At 46.0% G+C, this 17,510-nt stretch overlaps 1 protein-coding gene across 1 annotated transcript in view; it reads right to left on the reverse strand.

Moving 5' to 3' along the window:
* znf438 (zinc finger protein 438) overlaps positions 1-17,510 on the reverse strand; it is a 52,137-nt gene that overhangs the window by 17,519 nt on the left and 17,108 nt on the right. The window contains exon 2 of the mRNA XM_083936468.1: positions 2,510-2,606. The gene's annotated coding sequence lies outside the window, so the exon portion shown is untranslated. The remainder of the gene's footprint in view (positions 1-2,509; positions 2,607-17,510) is intronic.

Consider the following 17,510-nt stretch of genomic DNA (forward strand, 5'->3'; position numbering starts at 1 on the left):
GGGAAAAGTGATTGGGACACTACCTGAGCGAGAGCCGCCGATGAGAGCTCATGTAAACCCCGTCTTTAATGTTACTCAGAGATGTTTCATGATTAAAAGACATCTTATGATCCCAGATTACGGCCGGATCGGTAATGACAGGTGCCGAGGAAACCTTGCTGTTACAAGGACTTGCGTAAGCTTTTAATCTCGTGTTAAGTCCAGCACAAACACCGACGGAGAGGCGGAGAGGGGGGGGGGGGTGGTGGAAGGTAGAGAGGATCACGATATATATCTAAGAGATGGAGGAGGAGAGGGGAAATTTGATGGCTGGATAGATGAGCTATATTTATAATGAGGTCAGTGTGAGCTGTGGGATTTCATACTCCTGGGACGGACACACACACACACACACACAATGTATCACTCTCTAAGCACTGTATGCCTCTTTCCACAGGACGAAGAAGAAGAGGAACGAGGAGGAGGAAGAGGAGGAGGAAGAGGCAAGAACAACCCAGATGTCAGACAGAGGATTTGAAGGATTTTGATCATAAACTGATTGGTCGGAGCAACCTGATTTTTTTTCGTCTAGTGCTAGAACATAAGGACAGACGCTTCATGATTGAACGAGAGGGACATTCACTCATCTAGCGTTTCAGAACAGATTCCTACACTCACATGACTCCCCCTGTCCCGCATCGGTCGACCGATATTGTCTTTTTAAAGGGTTGATACGATGCAGATCATCAGACGTTAATGACACCGATATGCATTCAAGAGACTTGACGTCACTGTCGGCTAACATTAGAGAACATGTGAAAACACCGTGTCCTCGTCTCCTCGCGTGGAGGAATGTAATGTGTACTTTCTAAACACAGCAGCGCTGAATCAACTGGAGACGCTCCTCTCCCTCCCTGCTGCAGGCTGCTCCTGTCTCTGCATGTAAGCGTCCATCCATCATAGCAGTGATTGGCTGTGACCCCTGTGACGTCCAGCCAATCAGATAGTTTTGTGGGCGGGATGTTACCAGATTATAGTGTTACCTATACCTTCCTAAAATACCTGGATACAGATACTGAAACGATACCGCGGAGGAAAACTGAAACATATCAAAAGTAAAGAACTAAAATATTAGATGACAGAATGTGGAGCTTTTTAAATTAACTTATTTTTATTAGTTAAAACACTTAAACTTAAAAACCCTAAAGAAAAATATGTTTTTATAAAAGCTGCTGAGCTTTATTGCTACTTAATGTTCAGTTAACAAAGTAACATATTCCTTTATTCGTCCCACAAAGGGGAGATTTGCAATTTGCGGTTCATGTTGATAAAGCTCAATCCCTGGATTACGAGCCTGCAAACAAGAGTAGTAGCCTCGTGAGACCATCCTGATCTCACAAGCTCCATTGTGTTTTACTCCCAGATCAGTCTGGTAACTTAAAAATATGGAGAAGTTTGACCAGCGACCAAACCAATCAGCGTTGGTTTTGAGGCGAGTCGAAGTGTGACGCACAGGAAGAGACTGTTCAGTGTAAACAACATGGCGGCTTCCGCGGATGAGATCAAGCCGCCCGCTAACACTTTTTTCTCTTGGATCCTTCTGTTGGAATATGGACCAGGCTCCTGGAATAGTGTAACGTGAATTTACAGCTAAAAGGCCCAAACGGCAAATATCCTTTACCGACATGTTTACTTTCTGAGCTTTGCCTTGACGCTCTGTTACTACTTCATACGCTTCGTTGGTCTGATGTGTTGGTTTGGCCTGGCTATCACCAACACAGGTGGTGATGGACAGATGGTTCATCCAATCAGAAACCAGTATTTCTGCCTCTTCCCAAAAGATCTCCAGCTGAGAGTTCCCAGATGGATGTGCTGTTACAAAAGTAGTGCACTAAGTACAACACCAATGACCCAGACCTGGTAGAGGTCTGTGCTCTAATCAGACCATTTTCTATTAATATAAATTACAATATGTTTTATTAATTATTGTTTGTTTTCGTTAATTTAATTATTATTATTTTTTAATTATTGTGGTGTCTGTGGGCCTGCCGTTACTGTCAGCTATGAGCTCTGTGCGACACTCGAGCCGCTGTCAGCCATGTCTGTCTCTGTGAAACCACACCCACTCGGGCTGCAGCAGTCACGCTGCACACAGACACGCTGCCCCGCCGTCACACATAGTTCTTAAAGTACCCAAACTAATAAAACATGAAGTAGTATTGTTTTGAACTTTTTAGCATCGCGTTACCGTCCAACACTAAGTGAGAGAGGGCTGGGTTGTAACAGACCAGAGGGCTCTCCCTGCCTCTCGTTGCAGCGGAGCCTAAACAGCACACTTTCCAAATAATTACCTTTTCATCAGCGATCCGTAACATAAAACGCTTATACACATAATCTGCAGAATGTTGAATATCGGCCCTCGACCATCAGCATTTGGTCTCACATCCTGTTAATTGTTCCAACATAACGACAGAAAATAATAATGACTAAACAAATTTTAACAATTTATGTACAACCAAAGAGTGTTTACCGACTGGATGATCCTCCCTCCTCAGTTGCTCCCTCGCTCCTCCTCTTTCTGGGTGGTGCCCGGGTTGTGGTCCTGCCCCCCCCTCTCCACACTCCCCCTGTAAAGACATCAAACATGAACATAAAGCGGGCAAAATGGAGAAAAACCACAACAACCCAAAGCAAAACCGCTATAGTATATGAAGTATAGAGCACCAAAGTGTTAAATGTTATGAAATAAACAGTAAAAATCTAAACATAATCACAGAAAGTCATATTAGTAAATGTTAATAAAATGTTGGAATTTGATCAGAAGTGTTCATTTCAAAACATTCATGTTTCAAAAGTCTTTTTTATTCCACACTTTGAAATAAAATGGAAAACAAAACACTGGTGAACATTTAATTTAATCTTTACAAACTTTAAATAATTCATCTTATATATTTATCCTTTGTATTAAACCTTATTCATAAAAACAGCTAATGATGTGGTTGTCATTAATAACTTAAATTTGATTAAATGAGCATGCAATATTGTCCAATCTGGGCGCCATAACCCAACACCAAAAACACGGTGTTTGCGGTGTATTTCTCCTGCGTTCGTCAGACGGTGGAGCAGTATTCCAGAAATTCCCAGAGGCCTTTTGAAGGAGGTGAAGGGTCCCTCATGTGATATGTTTGCATTAAGGTATAAAGAGTAACACGGTGCAACGACAAAGTACATACAGCGGCGACAAGATTTGCACACTCGCACGGCTCTGCACGGCCTGTTCCACAACATATAAACGCGCGTGCGCACACACACACACACAAAATCTACAAAGTCTCTCATGCACCCCTTCGTTCTCCATAAACGCCTGTCGCTTTGGCCCTCCATTAAGCCGAGCAAGCACTCGTTTAGCCAGTGTCTTGGCAGTTGGGGACGCAGGCTGCCCACTCAGTCAGATCCAGCCGTATTAAATAAATAAGGAGCGCTCTTCTGTGTAAATTATTCATTTAACACGCCTTATCCTCTTCCAACAACCTTGTTAGAGCAACTCAGGAGTGGAGAGGGGGTGAGTGTGTGTGTGTGTGTGTGTGTGTGTGGGGGGGGGGGCGTGGAGGGGAAGAGGCAGACACCGCGGCTCATGTGCGACTCAGCAGAACCTGTGGTGCATCTCTAAGCTCTCTGGGCGTTCAGTCGTAGGGGGCCTAATTCGCCCTGACACCTCCTTTGTTTCGGGCAGAAAAGGGCTGCGTACACACACAGCTACACGCGGGCTCACGCGCACGCCCGTTTGAGCGCACGCTAACACGCACGCTCGAAGAGTAAAAGAGCACCAGAAAGGAATTTTTAGTGCATATTCATAGAATAATCATTCTAGTTGTCTGGATAAATTATTGAGAAATGGGAGTCCGGGACATGTCATGCTGGAGTGCGGGAGCTGGGTTTTTTTTTTTTGCGTTGCCTGAACTCAATTCAGACAACACAGCGAGTCGTCTACTCTAAACCAGCTGATTCCAACGAGCCGGGATGGGGACGCGTAGAGAAATGCTTATCGTGAAGAAAACAACGGTTCTGGATATCAACCTTGAGGACAAAATAATAAAACAAACGTTAGTCTAATGTCGTTACCCGGCAGGCCTTCATGCGTCCTGAATGCAACTGGATTCATTTATCTATCTGTATTATTCATAGCACGCCAAAAAACATTTATTCAAGGTGAATTAGGGTGTACAATAATTTAAATTATTCTTAAGTTATGTATACACACACACACACACACACACACACACTACTTCTATTTGAATATTAAAGATCACAGTGAGGGCAGCTCCTTTATTTCCAACCCTTCAAAGTCAGAAGCCAAACTGCATTCAAGTGAAACTTAATTCCTAATGCTCAAAATCTCATGTGATGCTTAAGTAGTAAACTTCAAAGTAGAGTGTAATTCATTCCAGGTACGGGGGTAATTTAATGCAAAAGCAATCACTATAAGTCTGAGTTAAAGTCTCAGGGAAATGACAAACGGAAAGTAAAAGGTTTATATCGTGAAGTCCGGGGCTCGACCGAAAACAACGTCTCTGAACACCGAGCGAACGGCCAAAACACAGGTGCAACAGGAGTGCAGACCGTCCCGGGATCAGTCCGGCGAGGACAGAACCTGCTCTCTGTCTCTCTGAGTCGGACTCAACTGCTCAGCCCCAGAGCGGGAGGTTGTTATGTCAACTCTGACAGTGCTCATTACCAGCTTCTACGCTCCGAATTGGAGTTAACAGGCTTTGGCCCAGGCAGAGGCCAGCTAGACCCGACTGGTACAATGGGATCAGTGTGTGTGTGTGTGTGTGTGTGTGTGTGTGTGTGTGTGTGTGTGTGTGTTTGTGTGTTTGTGTGTGTGTGTGTGTGTGTGCGTGTACACATGTGCTGAGAGTTAATCACGAACGCTCTTTTATTTCCAAATCACACCCCGAGGCCACTGTACATTACGGACACACTGCTACACAATGCACAATGACGTGTGCTGCTTACTTTCATTTTAACTCGCAGACTCCTCCATGTGAGGGCTGATCGCAGCCTGCCGCTGCCAAAAAGCTTCTGTCGGAGTCTGTGCATGAGCCACCGTGCACTGTTTCATCATATTGCTCAGTTAATTACATTGGGACCAGCTCCAGGAGTTCGCACTTTGGACGATTCTGGGGTTTAAATGATGAAACGCAAGTGCCTCTCCTAGCAAACAATAACATGTCTTTGGCTGTGTTGATTATGATTTTTGCATGTTAGAACGGGCTTGCAAACAAACACACACTGAGTGGAAGTAGTACTCAGATATTTTACTTGCATAAAAGTACCACAATACCACAGTGTATAAATTAGTGGTCGACTGATATGAGTCTTTTAATTCCCAATGCCAATTAATCGGCTGACTGATGAATGTGGTATAAAATATCCTGAAACACCAGATTTTTTGAAGTAGAATAAAACTAAATCTTTACTACAGTATGGGGAGTTTGTACTGATATGACCTCAGAAAACTGTGTTCTTAAACAAATTACTTCATTAAAGAGGTCAATCAAATAGGTCAGTATGGGCCAATAATATCAGCGGACTGATACGTCTGTCTGGCTTTGAGGTAAAGTACAATACTCCCCTCTGAAATGTAGTTGAGTAGAAGTACAACAGAGCCTGAAATGGAAATACTCAAGTACAGTACAAGAACTTCTACATCATACTCAAGTACAGCACTTAAATAAATGTACTTGGTTACATTCCACCACTGCTACTTCCTATGATTATAGGCTACAGATCCATCTCAAGAAGAATCCCAAAAGTACGGGCATTCATTCATTCATTCATTCATCTTCAACCGCTTGTCCCTGTCAGGGTCACGGGGGGGGCTGGAGCCGATCCCAGCTGACATCAGACATGAGGCGGGGTCCACCCTGGACAGGACGCCAGTCTATCACAGGACACATAGAGACGCACAGAGACAGACAACCATTCACACCTACGGGCAATTTAGAGTCATCAATGAACCGAACACCTGCACGTCTTTGGACTGTGGAAGGAAACCGGAGAACCCGGAGAAAACCCACGCAGACACGGGAACAACATGCAAACTCCACAGAGAAGGGCCCCAGCTGGGCTTCGAACCAGCAACCCTCTCACTGTGAGGAGACAGTGCCAACCACCACACCAGCCTTTCATAATACTAAAAGTTTGGATTTACCTGCTCTCTTACGTTATAATAGCAACCATGAGCGACGTATCGTGAACTGAACGCTGTGCTTCATCTGCCCGCGGAGTGAAGTTCAATTCACATGTGACAGTTACAGCAGTTACGTGAATCTGTAATCCTGCTTTCTGAAGACAAGACAGAAAAGCATGCTCTGGTTTGTTCCCAGAGACACGATGTAACGGCCGTCGTCTTCTGAAAGGCATGTCTGGTCTCCTGCGTCTATCAGGTGTCACTGTGGGCCTCGACGGTATCCCGGCCCCTCCTCTCTCAGTCCAGTAACCGCCTCGCAATGTCAATGATTACACTTGTGATTAAGGCTTTCCACTTCAAACGGGCCCGGTGTTTACACAGGCTCCGATATGGCGGATGGGATAAAGAGCAGGCAGAGCTCTGTGTTTGAGTCAGTGTGCGTGCGCGTATGTTTGTTTGCCTAGATGGGAGGATGAATGTCATTACGCCCAGGCTCTGAGGACACACACTCATAATGAGACACAGAAGAAACCATTCTGCATATTACAGCGACTTCTTCCCCAAGCTCCTCCTCCTACGTAGGGCTATATAAACCCCACTGTGTTGCTCTACATGCAGAATGAGTGCCGTATTTAGGCAGAGGTAGTGGGGATGGATTTATTTCTTCAAGGCTTACTGAAGAATGTTGGTGGTTTTGCAACAGGCGCTGGAAAAAATATTACCGAAAACTCTTTAAAGTCCAATTTCCATGTCAGTGTTTTGTTGGACGAAAAGTCTTCTAACGTCTTAGCAACAGTTTATTGGATCAGGCTTCGTTCTATCAATTCTACAGTATGTTTTTTTCATTACTTTATAAACAAGCTGCTGTTTCCATACAGCACATGTATATATATATATATGTTATATTATCTCTAGGCAGGATAAGAAGGACAAAAGTGTGAGGTGTCCCACAGCTGCAGCACTGCAACCCAAATTAGCCCGGACCACATGAAAAGCTGTCGTCTCTATTCCGGGCCGGGGCGGGAAAATTACAGCCCTGCTCTCTCTACTCTAGCATTAAACCTCAATTAGTGCACAGCTACACCGATGATGTCATCACAGAGGGACCCAAGAGCCCTGAAAATAAGGGGTGTTTTGCTTTACAGCGTCAAGACGCTCGTAGCCGAGCCACCTCAAACTTTCAGGTCGAGAGAACGTCTTTATTTCATCCAGCTGGCAAGAAAACCGGTTCTTTTGATAGAGCCTTAAAAAAAACAAAAGCACACGGACCTGTGGCCAGGTTCGGCTAAATTTACCAAGAATTTTAATCCTGAGTCGTGACTGGAGTTTTCCCAAGAGGCGAGAGGTCAGTGAGGTAGGACAAGAAAAACTCCTGCTTGACCTCCAGTGACCTGGCAGGAGACAGAGAAAGAAGAGGAGGAGGAGGGTGACGGACCTGGCTCCTGTCCAAACACTGACAGAGTGCTTCTACCGCCCATACCTCAGGAAAGCAGGCCTATTACACAACAAGCTCAAGTAATCATATGCTGAGGGACTTTCACCCGTTGCTGCAGACATTGATCAAGGCCTGAATATCTATGTATTATAACTTGGGCTTTATGTTCATGAATTTGGCCATTTTACTGGGTACCATTGGATACTCAAGGCCCAGACACACCGACCCGACATTAATGAACTAGAGGGGGCGCAGGCCGACTGTCGCATCGCCAATAAAGTAGCACTAGAACACACCTCAAAGACTACAGCCAATGGCCAACTACGAAATGCATTTGCGTGAGAGGAACTGTTCAAACCTGCAGGCGGCGGTAGTCTGTATTCGTCATTCAAGAAGAGTAACTGACATGCTAGTTAGCCAATTGGCACGTTAAGAACGCAACCCAATGTTGTGCACGAGCGAACAGAATCACAAACCGTTTCTGCTGAAGAGCTCCATGGCTGAAAAACTGATCTCACCTAACATGACAAGCTTCTTTCGATCTCACAGCCTCTTGACTTTAGCATTTGCTTACTTTTCTCACTTCCGTTTTTCTTCTAGAGCACTAACTGAACTTCTAATCAGGGTGATTTCTCCCTCTCACACCTATTTCACATGCTGAATCGGCTAAAACATACCTAATGAGTCCCGACACACCGCAAAAACAATTGGGACGGACTCTCACCATAGGCCCAACTATGATGGATGGCAGACTGCTGATTGACGGTGTATGCCCTCACCAAAAACATGATTCTGAAATGGGGACAGAGTGAAAACCTGTATTTTAAGGTCATCTGTCCGTATTGAGTAAACCAGGAAGTGAGAATAGAGGAAAACATGGTGTTGGTGTAATTTTTGGCAAGTCCCATGTAGCCTTGCTCTTGCTTGTGTTTCTAGTCTGTGCCTGTGTTCCCAGATCTCACCAATTACTTTGCCGAGTACGTCATCCTAACAGATTTTAATGACGGCCGAAAATACTACAATAACACCCATGTTGTAATAAACCTGGATTATCCTCAAACAGGGCTCTAGGTTTCCAACAAAAACATAAAAGCCTGGACACGGCGCTCCCTGCTTGGTTCTTGTTGTCTAATGTAGTCCTGTTTGCTCCGGGGTCACTGTGCCTTCATGTCGTACAAAGGAGGGGGAGCGACTTGAGCACAGCTCAGCATGGGAACGCTCCCAGGCACCACCTCGTACCTTTCTCTTCTTTGTAACAGAGCGAGTCGTTCCCCACACTGTGTGAATTATGCATCGCAGCTCCCAGCAACTTTACCAGTTGTTCAAGCAAGCCGCCCGAGGAGCACGAGTCCTCCTCGGTGTACCTCCACCTGAAGAGACGGATCGCTCTCACATCTTCAAAGAGAAGGCAATCGCGCCATAGATTGTTAGTACCACCCAGTGGGTTTACAAAACTTTTAGTCTCTCACAGGTGCAGAGAAAGGGGATGGGGCCCACGTTTCCCAGAAAGTGGAACAGATTTTTTTTTTTTTAGTGCCAAGCTCCGACAAAAACTTCGAGCAGGGGTTGGTGGGGGCGATGAAGGGGGTGGTTGAGATCAAAAGCCTGCAAGTTCCTGGCGAGCGGACCCAATCAGCCGAAAGGGCCAAGGAGAGGAGGAGAGACAAGCGCTTCCCTTTTAAATTGATCCCACTGAGACCCTCAAGGTTCCCCTTGCAGGACTCGTAGAAAAGCGATAAAAATCTGGCCCTGTGGATCTGACGAGGAACTGGGAGGGGAAAAGAAGAAAGACTGTTCGTGGGGAGAAGCACAGAGAGAACAGAGGGATCTGTGGGGGGAGAGGAGCCAGTTGAGGCAGATCAAGGGGAGACGAGGGAGACAAGGGGGTGGGCTCATTCTCCCAGGGTGCATCCAGGCGTTCTCCTGTGCCAGCAAAGAGCCAGAGCAGGAAGGACTTGTGCTATCAGCTATCAAACCTGTGTTACACGTCTGATGATGTGCTCAACCAATCAACCACGGGTGTATCTTTATTCTGCCCAGGTCCTGGCAGCTGAAAACATTGGATGGTTTCGCGCTGGCCTGAGATCAGACTCTGGACGAGGCTGGTGTCGTTATCAACAGCATGTTGGAGCCTCAAAGGAACAAGCGCTATCAGAGCAACCCAGAGACCCTGCAGCCTGCCAGACACACCGCAGACCTGCACAGTCACCGACAGAAACACACAAACACAGCAAATGGTGTGTTTGTGTGGGTTCACTCCAAAGCAATGGATGTATTTTTCAGTACAATATGAAGTCGTTACCACCGCGGCTCCAGTCATCAAAAGGACAACAACTACAACAAATTCACTCTTTTGCTGTCAAATTACAAAACTTTCTCATGACTTTTCAAAGCACGCTTCAACCATCAAAACTGGATTTCCTTCTGCTTTGTTAATGTCGAGGGAAAACAGTTGAAATACATAATCTAATTGAATTAATGTGCAGAACATGGAAGTACGTTCTTGAATGTATAACCCGAATCTCAGATGTGACTCACAGCAGCATCTGGTATTTACACAAATTAGTTCAGGAGGTCAAAGGTCAGAGTAGCACTGCTCTGTGACCTCAGCCACTGCAAGGCTCATTTTATTTTATTTTCATGTACTTCCGTGCGTGATGCTTTCACTTTTTGGGTAGTATCTTCATGGTTCAATGCACTTGTATTGCATTGTAAGGGCGCACTCACACTGTCCATTCGTACCATGCCCAAGCACGCTTCATGACTAAAGTCTAAATGTTTTCCCAGTGCGAGTACAACTGTACCGCGCCCAGGCACAGCACACTTGCCGGCCGCAGCCTGGTTGAGAGAGGTGGGCTTTTGTAAAGAACAGATGCACATGTACAGGCACGAGTGTGCGCGCGTTTACCAGCACGAGCATTGACAATGGTCCTGATGTCTATTTATTTATGACTGTGCCCCATGATGGACATTTAAAAAGGTGCAGCCAAGCGGTTCGCGGTGGTCTGGTGCGAACGTTGACTGCAGGTTTAAATTCAGTCAGATTTACTCAGAGGAAAGGACAAAACTAAACCTCCGGCAGTGATGATGTATAAGCAAGAAGCAATCGGGGCCGAGGCTCGGATCATTTCAAGTAATGCGAGTACAAGCGGGCCTCGGGGGAAGAGCGAGGGGGGACAATCATGCTAAAGCCCGGCACGGATCATCTGGGCCTAGTGTGAGTGCGCCTTAAGTCGCTTTGAATAAAAGGATCAGCTAAATGAATGTAATGTAATGCACTTTGCCTTGCTGTTAAAACATGAGGCAGGATGTCTTATGAAAAAGGAGTACTTTACACTCAAAAGGACAATTTGTGTATTGTAGGAAATGTCATTTTCTCGCATGCCTCCACAATGAACGAAGAATCAAAGATGAAGAGTGTTGACGGATTCCACCTTACAGGCATGCAAGAGAGACATTTTTAACACAAGCGAAGTAATTGATAAACAAATGATCATTTTAAGGGGTGAATTATTCATTGAAGCTGGATCTCTTTATGGGCACGTAGACTAAAAGCATGACTAATTAAATAAACATTCGACTGGTCAAGACACTTTGTTGTCCGAGTACATCACATAAGGGTCAATTTTGCTGTATCCAACCTCCCTGAATGACTTCGAAGAGAGGCTGCATACACACGTGAGCCAGCAAGTTCAGTGTATACCAGTTAAGAACTAGTTCATAAGAGGTGTGGTTTCACTTTGTCGGGGGGAAAAGCCGACGGTCGCAGAGGGCTAAGACGTGATAATGGTTAAATGTGAATGTTAGATTGGAGTTATAATTACGTTAGCCGTATCCTTCAATTTCTGTAACTTTCTGAAGCCGACAGACGGGAGTGTGTCGGCACCTTCATCCCTAAATTTGTACGATTCATTGCTTCAAGACTACAAAGACGCAACGTTCAGGGCGCTCGTGGAGAGAGGGATCGGGAGGCAGTGCCGGGCAGTGTGGGGGAGCAGGCTTGAAACATGCAAAGGATTGAAACTTGGACATTTGGAACAGCTATAAACACTTTTACCCTAAGACATGGTCAGGCATATTTTAAAAGGGGAATTGTCTCGAGCGTACTGAACCTGTAAGAGGGAAAAAGAGGCGCAGTCGGAAGAACTCTGCTACACCAGAAACAGCAGGCAGCGTCCATACAAACAGTCAGGTGAGTGAAGGAAGAATAGACGTCACAGATATCACTCCATCATTTAATCCTATTGGACATTTGTGTGAAATGTTGTCATCTTTAAGGGCTGCCTGAGCTATCACGTGTGCGATTATCAGAAACTCTGCTAACAGCACTACTTACCTCCGAGACTGTGAGCTACAACGAGCCGGCCTCGCTGTGATGGATAGAGAGTGCTGAGCATGAATAACTTAAAGCCTCATAAATAAGCAGCCCTCTACTAATATCATTAAAGTAGCCCTGGGGCTGACACACCCCCTTATCCCTGCACACCACCTGCACCGGGCACCCTCCTCTCCCCGGTGACAAACGCCCCCGAAATCACATAACTATTCAACATCAATATTTTGACATTTCATTCAGCCGACTCTCCAGACAGAGCCATTTATTTAACTAGCCGAATGAAAACTGGCAGGAGAGGCGAATTCTGAGTTACGTGACCGGGGCTCAGTTGCCACAGGTAACCTTTTTGGAGGGACTCAGTGTGGCGAATTGATTGCTGAGAGCGCAGACTCATCACGAGTGCTAATTTTCAGGAGCGGCGCACGGCGGAGCGGGGAAATAAGAGGCTCTATTTATAACGCAGGGAAACAGGAGAGGGGGATTAGCTTGTCATTAGAATAAAGAGCGCCGAAGAAGAATCAATTTCAGGGTTTAAAAAGCTGACAAACACAGTTCACTTGTTCTTTCTCTCCTCTGCCTACAAGGTACGGATGCATCAGACTTCAACCCCTCATGATAGCTCTTCTATACTTATTTGTCCAACAACACCACGGTTTGAAAGTGACAGTGAGCTGTCGTCAAGGCTGATGACAGCTGTGGCTCTAGTCTGAGTTAACTTCTCCAGAAAAAAGATCATATTTCTGATTCAAGTCTGTAATCCTTAATCAATTTACTCCCTGTGGATTAGACTAACAAACCCCAGTGATGCCCAGCTGCTCTTTGTGGATTGTCTCCATTTACATAAGTCAATACGTGGTTGTTGTTGTTTTTTTTAACTGTACATACAGATAATCCAAGAACGCCTGTCACCGCCGCCACTAAGTCTCTGTCAGGATCCACATTATTCCCAGATTTGAAGGACTCAATGGGGCATTCAGGGAGAGAAGATGAGGCCCTCGATCTGTTACGAATCTCGATCTGTAACTTTTAAATGCTTAGAACGGAAAAACTGACCGACTTTAAGGACAGATTATAAAGGTGGGGACGGCTGCATCTCCCCCTGTGCCAATTATTTTTAATTAATTAATTTATTGATGTGTTCTTTTTTTATTAATACAACTTTCTTACATAAATACATGATCTGAACAGTCCAGTGCAGAGGTTCAATGTGGCGTCACCCGCTGTGGCAGGGCTGTACGTCACTGATAAACAAACGTGTTCAGCCTCATCTAGAAAGACATGAATACAATCAACCCTTCTCTTAACGCACACACACATTTACACATTACTTAACAAACACACATACACTCACACATTTACACATTACTTAACGCACACACGCACGCACGCATGCTAAACCGGAGGCAGATTGCTGCATCTGATGCAGGAAGAACACACAGCTGAAAAATAGAGGCTGCCTCTCACAAGATCAATAAAGAATACGCTTCTATTAATACTAATTTAAAAGAAGTAATTTACTTAAAATAGTGGTGTTAGATTTTTTGTTACTGTGGATGTAGAAATGTAATTCATGGTGCTGATTGCTGCTGGAGCACCCCGCTAATACAGGTGTGTGTGCTTCCTGTCCGCATGTGTGTGTCGCAAAGCATTCTTTAGTTTTCAACAAATACAGACTGAAGCAGAATATTTTGTTAGATAAAAGTATATGGTGAAGGTTGGAAACGATGACATCCATCTTCATCAATAAATGTGAACTTTATGAAGCTCTGTAGCGATTGAAAATGTTTGGGCCGCAGGAGCTGGAAACAATCCTTACGCAACCTCCATGAATTTAATTCTACAAAGAGTGAAACACCAATACCATTAAGCCTGTGAATGTTCTCATTCGTCCAGGTCATCGTTCTCCTCAAAGCAATTTCAGTCAAAAGCAACTGGACTTGGTTATTTGTCTAGGAAGATGTTTCACCTCTCATCCAAGAGGCTTCATCAGTTCATGTACACATCTGACCAGCCTGGGACTGGACCAGAACCAGGACCAGGACCAGGCTGGGACTGGACCAGGACCAGGACCAGGACCAGGCTGGGACTGGACCAGGCTGGGACTGGTCCAACTAGCTGGTGTGAGAGGTTAAAAACCTGGATCTCACATCAGCTAGTTGGTCCAGTCCCAGCCTGGTCTTGGTCCTGGTCCTGGTCCTGGTCCTGGTCAGATGCGTACATGAACTGATGAAGCCTCTTGGATGAGAGGTGAAAAGTCTTCCTAGACAAATTACCAAGTCCAGTTGCTTTTGACTGAAGTTGCTTTGAGGAGAACAATACCATTAGAATATCCTAATTTATCAGTGCAGAAACACTGGATTTAAAATCACTATATAGACGTGCTAAAAAATTTAAAACACAGCTGCGGATGCCGATTTAAAAGCTTTGAAGCTTCAAACTATTTCAGTATGAACACAAAGTGAACCACTGTCTCCCATGAATCTGTGCATGTAATCTATTCATTGAAAAAATCAACAGTCTTTTTGAGAATCCATACAGTTTCACAAAACATGCGGCGACACACCACCAATGTTTCATCATGGGCTGTCCACCTGGTCTCACTGCAGGTGTGAATCGGGTTTCCCGGCATGCCTTTGGAAACTAGACCAGGAAGGAAGCTTCCCAACCCCTACCATCCCCTCACCCCCTGACCCGGGCCATCGTGTGCCCGCTGTTTAACCTGGGCAAGTCTCGGCGACAGGAACCACACAGGAAACGGCAGAACTCGACACGAACAGGAACTTGCGGGGGGGGGGGGGGGGGGGGGGGAGAACAAAATACCACAAAGTAAACTTTTCCACAAGCGCCGCATTACAGCGAAGGAGAGTTCGGCGGGGCGGAGGCACTGGTGCATTTCTCTTTTCAGCCCAGGTTGGGCTCCTCTCCTACACAGAGGAGCTAAGCTGGCTGTAGGAGGCAGCAGTGGAGGGATTTATCATTCACGGGCCTCAAAAGCAGGGATGAACCGAAGACAACCTCCCATTGTCGCCTGCACGGGATTCTGCCAAGACTTCACATTACTGATTCAGTAACAGCAAAACATATTCAATTAATACACTACGGCAGACAGCGATGCTGAACTCTCCAATCCAATCGGCTTACAGAACACCTAATAGCATATGAGGAGGAAGGATATTGTGCTAATTTGTCTTGTCTGTGGAGTGCTGTGACAGCCCCATTGATGCAGACATCTCTTTAACGTGAGGTTAGTGGGTGTTTGGCCTCCCCTCCAGTCGTTTGTGAGCTGCAGAGCCTGGAAATGATTAGGCCTGGGAGGGCAATTAGCCTGAGCAACGCTGTTCTAAATATAGTCCGGCTTGGCCCAGCTCTGCTCCTGGGTCACATCCACACTGCAGCCTCCGCGCAGGCATGTTAGTTCAATCTGGATCACGTTTGTTTTATGACTGATGCGAAGGCTGCGCTGACTCAGACGAGATAACATAACTCAGCCGTCGATCAGGTGTCTCGGGAGGGGAGGAAGTGAGTGGGAGGGAGTCGTGGAATACAATAAAATAAGGGGGTGACGTTCGAAAGGGAAGCGCGTATTAACCTCGATATCCAGTAAAATCCAAAAGTTGACTGACTCATATGTATTTCCATCCGTCTCACTCTATCATGCTGCGCCCCGCTTTTTCACAATCGCACCTTCCGCTCGACAAACGCAGCCTGATTTCACAAGAAACGGTGTCTGGAACGATCCGCGGTTGGGAAAACATGCTTTTCCCACAGCCTTACGCAAACTCAACGGAATGCAAAGAAAGTATGCTTTCCCATCGCACGGCTCCCTGCCCCTCCAGTCCCCGTATCTCCCACCCCCTGTGAGAAAATGAAAAAAAAGATTGCAGAGATTTTATCCTTAAAAACAGGAGGTTCGCCCACTCGTTCACCTGGGACGGCTCTTGGACGGCGGAGGCAAGCTGGAAGGGTTATGGGAGCCTGGGAATGTTTAACATCAAGAAAGCAATCAGAACATAGCCGGCGCTCTGGGAATTGGACAGGAAACATGGAGAGTAACCCCTTCCTGCCTGAGAGGAAAGAGAAGAGGAAGTGATTTGGGTTATGTGACGAATTTCGACTGTAACCTGAAAGGGAGCCTGCTGGCATTTATAGGTATACTGGGTTTTTAATGCTTTTGAAGAACCTGAAAAGAAACACTTTCCCTTCTCTTGAAAGTAACACTTTGCAGCCTTTGCGGGCCTGATCTCTACCTACATCAGCGTTCGCAGAGGTGATGTGTGAAGACCAAGGGCTCGAAAATGTGATACAAGAAAAGCACCGGGGAAGAAAGAAAAAAAGGTGGTGGCCTCTAAATTCAACATAGAGTGAGCTTGAATTTCCCCATCACTGCTACGACCCGGCGTGTCTTTCGGCAGAGTATATATACTGAGGTGTAACATAAGTGGAAATGTTCTGGCGCTACACTGAGCTCGCCACAAATTGCACAAGACAGCTCAAGAAACAGGGGTTCGCTTTGTACACTGGCCAGACAACACCTATCAAGCAGTAAGTCCCACTTTAAGGGCGCACTCACACTGTCCTTCCGCACCGGGACCCCGGCGACTCCCTCTCCCCCCGCGCCCCAGCCCCGTTTGTACTCACACTGCCTGGGCCTCGGCCTATGCTTCTTGCTGTCCATACGCCATCACGCCGTAACACGTCACACGCATTGATCGCGTGTGTGTGGCTTTGTTTACAAATCTTTCCATAGACCTCAGAGTTTTTGTGCGTCTTGTCGACCCGTCCACCCATGGTCCGTCCTTCTATTTACATGTCCGAACAGGCGCACATAACGCTACTGCCGTAGGGCTCGTGCTCGTGCTCGTACACGTGCGCACGCTCGTGCTCGTACAAGTGCGCACGCTCGTGCTCGTACATGTGCAAATGGCTCCACTAAAGCCCACCTCTTTCAAGTCGGCTGTTATGCGCGGAACTGGTGCACTCACACTGCTTAAACGTACTAGGCTTTAGCTGAAAACCGGTTTTGGCCCGGGACAGAACGACAGTGTGAGTGCGCCCTAAGAGGCCTATTCCTGCGCTGTCCTGACCCGGCCGAGGGGAAAGGAGTTTTACACACACAAACATGGACGTAGGGCCGCTCCATATGGCCAAAATCTTCCATCCCGATAATGATACACATCACAATGTAGCAAGTTTTCTGGTCATTTAATACAGAAATCGTCTAGCACATGGTAAAGCCTGTTCGTGTACACTCCTGTGTGAGTTAAATACTTTACTAATAAAAAGCACTTTGTCATTTATCGAGACCTTTGGTGCAAAACAAACTGTTTAAAGTGAAATTACGCCCACGATCCTCAAAAGCGTGGGATTATTTTAGACAGAAACTCAACAACGTGGTGATCTGTAAGCTCTTCAGAGTGGAAATGGCTCATCACAGCAGTATTGTGCACAGACACTTGACGCGGTCGCATCCCGGAGTGCCTCGTCTAGACAGCAACAGCACTGGTTTACTTTTCGTCTTCAAGCTTGAACAATGGTGGTAATCATTTAGGGCTTTTTTTTTTTTAAAG

This window comes from Echiichthys vipera (genome assembly GCF_963691815.1).
Source record: "Echiichthys vipera genome assembly, chromosome: 21".
Lineage (NCBI taxonomy): Eukaryota > Metazoa > Chordata > Actinopteri > Perciformes > Trachinidae > Echiichthys > Echiichthys vipera.